Raw genomic sequence first — 12,900 nt, forward strand, 5'->3', positions numbered from 1 at the left:
ATATATATATATATATATATATCTACACAATTTTATTGCATAAGAGTTTTTTTTTAATGTAATGGATGTTAAATGATCAATAAATGGGTTCAAAAAATTTCCACAAATAATTTTTTCCAGTTTGGGACATAATAAAGTAAAACATTATTAACAATTTTAGTTAAAATTGTGAGAAATAAGTCCAGCAACAAAAATGATTTAACTCTGTACAATTCTTTGGTCCTTAAAAAACTAGGTTTATACAAAACCTGCCCGCAACCTTTTAGGAAGTGATGATTCATTACCCTGTAAAAAACAATTACATCCATATAAATAAATGTTAAAACATAATGTATATTTTATACAACTCATTCAATAAAATTCTAATAATAAACAACGACATTTGTTGATATAATATAACTAATGAAAAACTTACGTTCTATAAATTTTCAAAAACTTCTTTGAACACGACGTTTGTTGTAGAATTCAATGGATGGTTATCCTTGTCATGGATTAATATCTTAAGCCCTTTTTTGCTTTTGACCCTTGATATTGCAACATATAGTTGATCATGACTAAATACACTTCTAGGCAAATACAATCCAACATAATCCAATGACTGACCTTGAGATTTGTTAATTGTCATAGCATAACATATAGTTATGGGAAATTGCCTTCTAGTCATTTTGAATGGCCACGGAGATTGTGTTGGAGTCATATCCATTCTTGGAATATAGATAACCCCTCCAATATTCTTTCCAGATATAATCTTTGCCTCGATAACATGGTTTGTCAATCTTGTAACTATAAGCCTTGTTCCATTGCAGAGACCTTCAAGTTGATCAATGTTTCGAAGCAACATAATAGGGGTCCCAATCTTCAATTTAATCTTGTGGTTAGGTAGACCGGAAGTTGTAAGTGTATTCAAAAATTCCGGGGTCAAAACATCAAAAGCTTCATTTCCTTCACCGTCAAAAGTGTCTACAGAATCTGAACTTAAATATTCCTTTTCTTCACCTTTGGGAAATTTTTTGAAATTTTATTATTATAAATCTATGTTAGTACATATAAATATATGAAAATATGTTTACAATGGATAACGCATACCTGGTATGAATCCCAAAACGTATTGATTTATGATGTCAACCGTTTCAATTGTTCCTGCCAATATAGCTCTTGATTGCAAAAATTCTGGATTCTTGTAATTGTTAAGAAAATTCGGATATGTTTCACTAACAATGGCTTCTAGTGGATCATCATAGTTAGAAATTAAGAAATCATTTGGAATAGGAATATCCGTGTAACCATCGTTAGGTTCTTCCAATTTCCCATCGCCAACTTTTAATATCCAATTAGAAAACAATTCTAATTCAGATGTACTTGAAGTATTGCCGGCTTGTTGGAGTCGCATGTTCTTTGTAAGCTTCAGCACAACACAATGATCCCAGATGTATGATGAATTTATTGTAGAATGTATTATATCTGAACGGCTGCCCCTTGGTACAACTGGTAATATTTGCCGAAAATCTCCACCAAATACAATTACTTTCCCTCCGAATAATTTGTCAGAACAATTGGAACGCCCCATTATGTCTTTAAGGGTTTTATCAAACGCTTCAAAACAAAATCTGTGTGCCATTGGAGCTTCATCCCAAATTATCAACTTTGCCATTTTTAGTAGCTCTGCACGATCACTACCTTTGTCGATATTACATGTAGAAGACTCCATTGTAGGTATTGGAATCTTGAACATTGAATGAGTCGTTCGACCTCCTGGAAGTAGTAGTGAAGCTATGCCCGATGAAGCAACAGTTAAACAAATTTATTTCTTTGATCTTATGTAGGAAGCTAGAGTTCTCCACATGTAGGTTTTCCCTGTGCCACCGTATCCATACAAAAAAAATACGCCTCCTTGTTGATTGTTTACTGCTTCCATTATTCGCTTGAATACACCTCTTTGCTCATCTAATTTAAAAAAAATACATAGCAAACATGCAGTGAATAAATTAATTATACATTAAAAAAAATTGTAAGATAAAATCATACTTTAAAAGTTAACTTTATAAAATTATGACAAAACTTACAAACATTTAACATATTTACCTGTAAGATTTAAGAACAAATTATTGTATTCTTGCAATTGTTCGGCTGGATTGTAACTCCGCTCTTCGTATATGAGCTTATTTCCCAACTTCTCAACCACATATCCACTTGGATAAGGCATTCCAGCAAATTCCTTTAGACTTCGGCTCTTCCTTTGAAGATTTCGTTCAATCTCAATTAATGTTAAATTCATTATCTCTTCATCCGACAACCTCAAACCTTTATACAATAGTAATTATAAGTGTAAACTATAAAACAAATTTACTTTTAAGAATCAAACAAATAAATATAATAAAAATTCACAATATAGGAAAAATAATACCTCTATTGTTTGCAATTCGCTGTTGAGCATATAGTATTCCATCAGCTAAGAGATGACATGTTTTACTCCATACCTGTCTTGGCCTGTTAATGCTGCCTGATAATAACATGTGAACAAATAGTAATCTCAAATATTGACCTGAACCCCAATGATTTGCCTTTTTAATAGCTGCAATGAATTCTCTATCATCACCGATAAAACCCATAGCAAAACAGGCATCCCGGAAAGTATCATATTTTACGTTATTCACTGTTTTTATATCATTATAACTGCGGGGGCCTTTGACATGTGTGAGCATCAATCTAAGATAGTACAATTCGCCAGTTGTTGGAGGAACCCATATAAGCCTACCAATTGTGTAACCTTTTTGACGGGGTTTCCATTCTCTTTTTTTCTTAACATAAACAAATTTTGAAACAAATTTGCTGTAAGTTAAATTTTGTGCTTCAGGATACTTGCAATTTGCTTCAAACCATGATGTAAACATCGATTCAGTTACACTTGGTTTTTCCAGAACTGTATTGATACGATCAAAATCAGTGTAATATACCGAATTTTGACCTTCACAATGAAAGTACAGTCTCTCAACAGCTAGTTTTCTACCATGGATTGGAAAGGAGAATATCCTCCAAGATGCTTCACTCGGAGAAACGTACCTACAAATAATATAATGAAAGGCAATGGATTTAAAATTAATAGAATGATTATTGTAGACAGAATATATAAATTTTATTATAACACATATAGTCAAAACAGTGTACATATAAAATTTTCTACACCATGCATGTAAAGAAAAATTGCACACTTTTAGTTGAAATAGATAAATTGCATGACATCATATTTCAAGTGATATATTAGAAACGTACCTACAATCAATATATTGTTTGATCTCATCAATATTCTGCGGCTGGTTGGAAGTTCCATCATCATTCGGTACAATGGCAGCGGTGATTCTGTCGTAACCTTTGTTGATGTACTTGAATAAGTACTTAATCGATGTACTTTGATTGCACCATTCCATGTTTATGTGAGCTTGGTACTTTGTCAACAACTTTGCATTGTATGGAACAACATTCCGGTTATCGACTTGAATTCCATTCTTAAGAACTGTATGTCCATTGTCTCTTCTTCTATATACCGGAAACCCATCTTGATCAACAATTGTTTTGGGCTGAAACTGTTTTGGAAAATATTTAGAACATTTTCCATCTTTCATGCACGGTGAAGATCGATTTGCAAATCCACACGGGCCATGAATCATGTGAGTTTTAACCAAATTATACAACTCTTCATTGGTATCTTGGTCAGGTATTCCAGCTGAAATAATGCGATCAATATCACTTGGAGTTGGATATTTGTTAGATGGATGGAGGAAAGATAAGATGTGAGCATGTGGTAATCCTCTCTTTTGAAACTCAATTGTATACATATCTATAAAAATAAATATATAAAATATATACAATAGTCAGCACACGAATGATAAATTTGAAAATAACAATACGATTAATTGAATATGGAATAAGTTACTCACATGCAAGAACTTTCCCCAATAGACTTTTCTTTGTGAGATCAGACAAAAGCTCATCAAATTTCATTTTAAAGACTCTTGAAATGATGTCAGGACGATCTGATGCTTTTAGATGAATAGAACCAAGCAAACGCTGAATTTCAGGCCAGTTGGGGTTACATGTGAATGTAATGAAAAGATCTGGAAATCCGACATAGTTGCATATTACCATTCCGTCAAAGTATAGTTGATCCATATATCTACGACTACCAACGTATGAAGAAGGTAGCACAACCCTCTTACCTGTGTTTGACCCGTGCGTTTCTCCATTTGAATTATATTCATTCAAATTGTGATACTTGCCAACCCTCAGTTTTGACTGATTCTTTCGAAGCCACCTAAGTCTTTCTGATTCCATCATTGTAAAACCATCTACCAAAAATTGTTGATAAAGTCTCCTTGATCGCAACAATGTTTGTGCTTCACTAGATCTTGATTGAATTCTAAAGGCCAACCACTCTCTTATTGTAAGTCGATTTCGCTTTGTTGCTTCTTCCCAAGGAATATCTTTATTGTTCTATTCGGACTGTGTTATGTCTGTGAAGTGGCGAATATTTGTCCCTTTATCACGGTGCCTCACATTAGGTCTATATCCATCCTCACCATATGGAAATAATAATGGGTACTGATATCCTAAATAACTGGTATGATACTCATCTATCCTTTGAAGTTCGCCACATTGTTTTTGCACTATAATGTCTCTTTTTTCTGCAGTGTAGACATCTCCAACAATTAAAGCAGCTACTTCGGATACAGTTGGTTGATTATATATCCTTCCATCATTTCTTCGTTCAGATATTAAACGAAGTTTTAAATCAGAAACACCTTCTTCACAAAGTCTGTCCCTTGCCATGCGAAATGATTGTGCATGAACATTATGTTCATATAACATTTCAGATAGTTTTCTCACAATATTAACATCAACTCCACTTTTTGACCTATAATGAAAAGAGTTGAAATAGTTTATTGCAAGTTTCTTAAATAAATAAATTTATAGTTTGGAAAATAATAGATATCTAACCTGAATCCATGCATTCTGTTTTCAATTTCATTCTCAGTGTCATAAACATATAGTTGTGCAAATCGTGGATTTTGACCTGGCATTGGTAACATGCTTCCTATCCGGTAACATGATTGACCTTGGATACGAAAATTGGGAACCAAAAGTCAAAATAAAAAATCTCCAAAATCAACAAAGTTGAAATATATGGAATCAAAATCAGGAACATTATAACTTGCCATTGTCATCATGTTCACTTTAAATTGAAATTTTAAATTGAGATAGAGGAAAAATAATGAGTTAGAACCAAAATTCGGGGATGAAAATAGTGTAAATAAAGAAGGAAAAAGAATTGAATAAAATTGATTTGGTTATTTGAGATGGATTTTGGAGTAAAGTAGAGAATGCACAATATTTATGAAAATGGATTTTCTGGATTTGTTTAAGAAGATATAGAGAATGCATAGTATTTATGAAAATAGTTTTTTTTGGATAAATCAATAATGATTTGTTTGTTTCCCGTTATTCAAACAGAATTGGCATAACTGTGAAGGGAAGAAAGTCGAGAAACTAAATTGAGTTGACTCAAAGCACCCATGAGAATAGAATGAGACCTTAAATCAAATAGAAATATTGTAATGTTACATAAATTATATTTGTAAAAATAATATATCTTCTAAAAAAGGAAGGTATTCATGTACGAACAAAATAATTGGAATTGAAAAGGAAGAAATTCCTATAATCTTAATCAATAGAAACTAAAAGCAACACGCACTACGCCAAATAAGGGAAAAGAGGGCGCTTATTTTGGCCTATAACAGCGCTTTTAAGCGCCCTCTAAAGTGGCGCTGGCATAGGTAAAGACAGCGCTTTGTTTTCCTGGAGAAAGCGCTGTCTAAAGTGGCCCTTTAAGGGCCACATTATAGTGTGCTTTCAGAAAAAGCGCCCTCTGGAGTGGTCCATAAAGGGACACCTTAGAGGGCGCTTGCTGGAAAAAGCGCCCTCTAAAGTTGTCAATGTAAAGTGTTTAGAGGGCGCTTTCTGGAAAAAGCGCCCTCTAAAGTTGTCAATGTAAAGTGTTTAGAGGGCGCTTTCTGGATAAAGCGCCTTCTAAAGTTGTCAATGTAAAATGTTTAAAGGGCGCTTCCTACAAAAAGCGCCATCTAAAGTGTTAGTTGTTTTAAAAAAAATTGTTTGAAAAACAGTGGATATTTAATTGGTAACCTGTTCGCATGCTGCAAAAGTGTAAAATTCATATTGATTTCATCCTTTAATCCAATGTTATACACCATTAATCCATTGATATATACAACATGAATCCATTTATATACAACATTAATCCTCCATATATACAACATAATATATGATTCTTTGATCAACAATATACAACAACATATTTATGAGTTAGTAAAAGTACAACAACAATATACAACATATATACAACAACAGCATACAACAACAACATTCCATACATATATGTACAGCAATATACAACCTAGCTATATGATTCTTTGATCAACAATGAATTGACACAATTCATCCTTCATTTCATCCAAATGAGCTCTTGAGTAAGATTTGTATTCCTCAAAGTACTACAATTAAGAGAATAAAACATATTCATGATTTAGTAACAAATTAGATGAAATATCCGATAATATTAAAATAAACCCTAAGTTATTATTCCATACCATTTTTGGGATGTCTATACGATTCAACGCAATGATATCTCTCATAAATCTCAATACAAAAAATCCGCAATCGACCGAATTATTTTGCTGAGGACACTACACAGAAAAACAAACAATATATATATAGTTAATTTCTTACAAACACTATTATAAGCAAAAAAACAAACACTATTATAAGCAAAAATAAGATACTTAATATATACCTGAACTCTGATCCAGGTAATGTCCTTCCTATTGCGATAATTCTTTTTCGATCTAAATTTTATTATTGCCCTAACAAAATAAAAACGTATATTGAGATCAATCTGACAGACATAATTAAATATACAAATACACACGAATATTTAGGGGAATTTCACTTACGCGTCAACCGTCTTCTTCATACTCGGATATTTACTCCAATCACCCGATAACGAATCGAGATAATACACTATTAGTCTCGAAAGATCCATAGCAACCAACACCCAGTGACCACTGTAAAATAAAACAAAAATTTAGATGAATGAAAATTTTCTACGTAAAAGATATACATAGATTAGAATGAAATTATTAGAAAGAAAATCTAACCCGTTGCCAGAATTAAACGGTAAAAAATACAAACTGGGTGTAGTCTTATCGCCGGCCGCCATGAATCTATCGACTAGATCATTCTTTACGGATGTTGGATTTTTCGTTATTAACGTTGCGTTGATACGGGAAGCAGCAATAAAATTGAAACGGTTACACAATTCAGTTCCCCGCAGCAATGTTACATACATATACCTTAAATAGAAACATAATAAACATTAGACTACTCATTGAAATGTGTAAATAAATTGTTCAACTAAGTAAATTATAGATTGATCGGAGTACCATATGTATGTATGAATGACAGCGATGCCCAATTCGTCGTGTTCAAAAAGTTGTTGCATGTCCTCCTTTGCAATTATTTCGAAATGAGCAGCTCCGAAAACACCTTCATCAAAATCTATAGTACGAATGGCCCCTTGCATAATATCGGACTCATTCACCATTTTCTCAAGACGCATCATAATTTGAGATTTTGTCCCGGACGTCGTTGGAGGAATATCGTTACCAGCTTTTTTCAACTTTCGACCGGGAACCTAAAAATTCATATAAATTAAATCATGACTTTTTGTGATGCAACAGAATCGTTGCGTATATAATTCAATAGGTATATATATTTGTACCTCTTTTAGAGATGCAACCGACTCGATGCGTCTTGAAATCCCTTTACCAACTTTATGCGTGGGTCTTGTAGGAGTCTAACATTACCATGTAATAAGGATTGATTAAATATCATAATTGTAGCTGAATTGAAATGTGAATACTAAAGATTCATAATCATTTAGAACATATATACCTCGGCATCTGGGAAAATTAGATCGGACGGCCATCCAACAAAGGATCCGACTGCTTCTCGCATCAACGTTGTCTCTGAAACAACGTCAGGTAATGGTAGAAGCGCGTCGGTATCTAATACAAGGTCAACCGAAACTTTCATATATCCCACCGGGAGGGGATTATGGTGAAGTAATTCACCCGAAGTGTTATGCACTTTTCCCTTGCCAACCATGCGATAAGTTGGTGACGATAGATACAGCTGACAAGGTGAAATGCCCTAAACCAATAATAAATGTTATTGTTAACGTGTATATGTGTCAAGTAAAAAAGTGCTATTTTAATTTCATAATAACATATATAATTACCTCGGGAAATTTCGGTTGACAATTGATACTAGCTCGGTCACTAGTATCTTTTGCCTCGGAGGCGCACCTTTCCTCTCTATACCTTGCATTCTCGTTTTGCAGTTGGAGTACTTGTGCCCTTAACTCCGCCAAGGTCTCCATCACCTCTTTGTTGGTAGGATTTTTTGTTTTTGGTTTTTTATAAAATGACGACGGAGTCACACCAAAACCCTTACCCCTCACACGACCGGAATACTCAGGAACATTTAGTACTCGACTAAGTACGCTCCTGCAATCCTGGACCTCGGTTGAAGGTACGGTTTGGGATAAAGTCTCCTGAAATATTATTAGAGGAGATTAAAAATGAATTATATGTCTAACAAAATTTTCGATATAATTAAAGAAATAATGTTACATATACTTACACATTCGTCATAAATAGTTTGGACCGCTTCAACGACAGCCCCATCCTTCCCAACCCGAGCAGCCTTCCATAATACGTGCTCCGGAAGAGATGTTGCGTCACTTTTCTCCTCGGCTAGCTACACATTGAATTAGATTATAAGATCATCAATTATAACATATTGTGACAATGTATAAGCTCATAGAATTTGAATATACTCACAATTCTTTGTTGTAACCGTGCATATCCCGTACGCCCTTTTTTGTACGGATACGCGGGTTTTGATGCCCTTTTCCGATTTATGTCGCTTACTTCCTGGATAAAAAAGTTTAAGGCATATTAGAACCAAGTAACTTAACAATTGTATAATACCATAATTAATAGACATTACATGGAATTTTTCGTTTCTTCGTTTGGCGATAAAGTTATTCCATTCATCGGCTGAAATAATCTCGGCATACTTCATTGGCCGTTCTGCTTCAACAAATTTTCCTTCCTCATCCTTGAGAAATTTGTTGGACAAAAAGGATCGAAATCCTCGGAGTCTTTTTCCGGCCAATTGAATACAATATTTTTGCCGGCTTTCATCGATGTGAAAGGATCTCTAAAAAACATACACATGGAGTGTGTTATTATAAAGTAATATTATAACAATATATGGTCAACAAATAGTCAACAAAAAAACATATAACAATATATGGTAAGTACCTGTATCTCCGACCATATTTTTTCTTTGCCAACCTTCAAGTCCGGACTTCTCCAATTATCACATGTAATCGGAATATGTTGTCGAACAAGGAAACCAATGTAACTTGCCAACATTGAACCGTTAGGCTCAATTAGTTGGTCTTCAGCACTCCAATGTACTTCAAATTTTACACCCTTGTCTCTTGCACGAATGATTGACTTCATAACCGTCAATCCTCGTTTGATTTCTTTTTCAATATTGTTACGTGATCCATTCGCGTCATGGGTATCGTCTTGGTTAGCCATTTTATCTGTAATATAGAAATGATTCAATAAGACCCAAGTAAGACAATGATTCAATACGTGAACACATTCATATACCTTCCATTTCTCATGCAAAAGACCTACTGCATGCAAAAGACCAATGCAAACTCACACACACCTACTGCATGCAAAAGACCAATGCAAACTTATGGTGTTTGGAACATGAACAAACTTGCATCCATAATCATCAAACTTCCAAGCACAAGCTCAAACACACTTCAAATGATATCAGTTTTCAATCAGAAATAAAAAACTCAGTTTGCCCTAAACAACATTAATCAACATAATGCACAAAATGTAAAACTAAGTTTAGAAAATGCCCTAATCAAACACATGAAGAAAGTGAACGGTAAAGATGGAGAAGAGAAATACCTTCAAGGTGACGGTAACGATGGAGAAGAAAGTGAACAGTGACGGTGGACGTGAACGTGAACGCAGCAGCAGAAAAAGGCGACGGCGACGACGACGGTGAGGGAGGGAGAACGAACGGAGGACGAGAGTAATCGCAGTAGATGGTGGACGCAGTAGAGAGAAAACCCAGTTACGTAAAGGAAATAGCTTGTAGAGAGGGAAAATAAAGAGACATACAGTATATGTTATAATTTTAATGTTTACTAAAGGGGGCCTTAGAGGGCGCTTTTGTAAAAAAAGCGCCCTCTAAAGGGGGCCTAAGAGGGCGCTTCTGAAAGCGCTCTCTAAGGCTTTCCAAAAGCGCCTTCTAAACTGGAAATGTACATGGACTTAGAGAGCGCTTTTTTAAAAGCGCCCTCTAAGGGTAACCTTAGAGGGCGCTTTCACTAAAGCGCCCTCTATTGTTGTCCCTCCATTTCCTTATTATTTTTTTTTGGCTTCACTTTAGAGGGCGCTTTGTTACAAAAGCGCCCTCTAAAGGGGGCCTAAGAGGGCGCTTCTAAAAGCGCTCTCTAAGACTTTCCAAAAGCGCCTTATAAACTGGAAATGTACATGTACATAGAGAGCGCTTTTTCAAAAGCGCCCTCTAAGGTTACCCTTAGAGGGCGCTTTCAATAAAGCGTCCTCTATTGGTGTCCCTCCATTTCCTCATTATTTTTTCGCTTCACTTTAGAGTGCGCTTTGTTACAAAAGCGCCCTCTAAAGTGCGTTGTCTATTCCAATAGTATACTCCTTATTTTTCTCTTCACTTTAGAGTGCGCTTTTGTAATAAAGCGCCCTCTAAGGGGCGCTGTCTATTCCAGTTTTTGGCGTAGTGACTATATATATATATATATATATATATATATATATATATATATATATATATATATATATCATTTAATTTTCGACTTTGTAAAAAAGATGAGATTGATAGACAAAAAAAATAAAAAATCTTACCTTTTCTCCTTTGCAACTCTGACACACAAATGCGCTGATGGATGAACAAATCAACTGAAATTGAAATTGAAACGAAAGGATTGTAATCAACCTAAAATGATTTGTAAAGCTATATACTATTCAATTTTTGATTTTGTAAAAGATGATGAGATAAGTGGATGAAGAAAATAAAACACATACATTTTCTCCTTTTGAATTTGAAACTCCGCCACACCAATGCATTGGCAGATGAAAATTGATTATTATGGGAGAATCAAGGAGATTTAGGGTTAATGAAAATAGTGAAATACATTGAAAGAGTAAAAGAAACCGTAAAAAATGTCTTTGGAAAGATGAAATTGTGTTTATTGGTATTTGTAATTGAAAGGGATACAATGTGTTTGCTAACGAATATGAAAGAGTTTATTGGTATATGAAATTGTGTCTCCACACCTACTAAAGTTGGGTTCATAATAATTAATATATTTTCCTTTAAAATAGAGATACAATGTAATAATTATTAACATTGGATTAACAAATACCAATAATGCAAAAAGACAATTAGAGACTTGAATAACCATGTTTTATTAATTTTAATTAGGTTATGACGTAAATTTGATAGTAATTAACTTTTATATATTAAAAGTAGATGTATTTTTTATGCTTCAAATTTAGATGATTTCTTTGTTTCCACTAATTTAGATTTAGATCTTTTATTTCCATCTAATATCTTTCATGTAATGTTTTTTTTCAAATTAAATTTTTTATTATATAATTTAGATGATTTTTTGAAAGTTCGGTAAGTTATCTAAGAATAAAATTGGTAGAAAAATAAGTTACATAAAAATCAAATTTTTTTTTTATATATTATTATAAATAAATATATATCACAAAATAATTTAAATTGAAAATAAAATTAAATAAAAAATACGACTATGTTTTAACACATACGCGGATAAACCGGGACATTGAGCACTAGTTATTATTAAATCAACTATTTGAGGTGCAAAAGTTTATAGTATTACGTGATCAATTATCAAGTCAAACTAATATATAAAATATTAATTGCTATTAATCAATTTGGTTTGTTTAGTATTTAACATTTGAAATGATAACTTAAAAATGAAATAAACCAAATGTCAATGATAATAAAATAATATGGCGTGCAATATAAAATACGAAATTACATACAATGCCTCAATGCAAATTAAAATAAAAAATAATAAAGACACAAATTATATAATAATAAGAAAAAATATACACCGACTGTGTTATTAAATATGTAATTCTATGTGTCGAAATCGATATAGTAAGTGTGTTTGTATTCGATGGATGTCGAAAGATGTTTTAGTGTGTGTTGAAATAGCATGCGTTGAATATAGTCTGTATTAGTTGTATTTGACTGCGAATCATGCAGTTGTCCAAAGAATTGACATAATCGAAATAGTCTGACTTAATTTAGTTTTAGTTGAGTTAGTTATTTTGTGATGACTGAGAATGAAAGTAATCTCATTTATAAATAGAGAGGAACTCTATTTCATTTGTATCAAGTTTTATAGTAACATTGTTTAGTTTCAGAAATCACAGTTGTGATTAACACACATTGTAGCAAACACCTCGAGTGCAGCTTGCATAGTAATACATTCATCTTTTTTCTTCAGAATTTATCTATTCACTCACTTTCAATTTTCTTATTTTCTTCTTCCAATTCTCTGTGTAGTGTAGAAACATCTTGCAACCAAGAAGTGGTAGTTTCATCTGAGTGAAAGGTGAAGAACAAGATGCGTGATCAATCAGAAAGATTAAATCT

The 12,900-nt window shown here is 33.3% G+C and overlaps 1 pseudogene; it reads right to left on the reverse strand.

Annotated features, from left to right (window-relative positions):
- Nucleotides 1-418: 418 nt before the first annotated feature.
- Nucleotides 419-5,114, reverse strand: LOC127098140 (uncharacterized; annotated as a pseudogene).
- Nucleotides 5,115-12,900: the final 7,786 nt, after the last annotated feature.

This window comes from Lathyrus oleraceus, chromosome 6, assembly GCF_024323335.1.
Source record: "Lathyrus oleraceus cultivar Zhongwan6 chromosome 6, CAAS_Psat_ZW6_1.0, whole genome shotgun sequence".
Classification (NCBI taxonomy): Eukaryota; Viridiplantae; Streptophyta; class Magnoliopsida; order Fabales; family Fabaceae; genus Lathyrus; species Lathyrus oleraceus.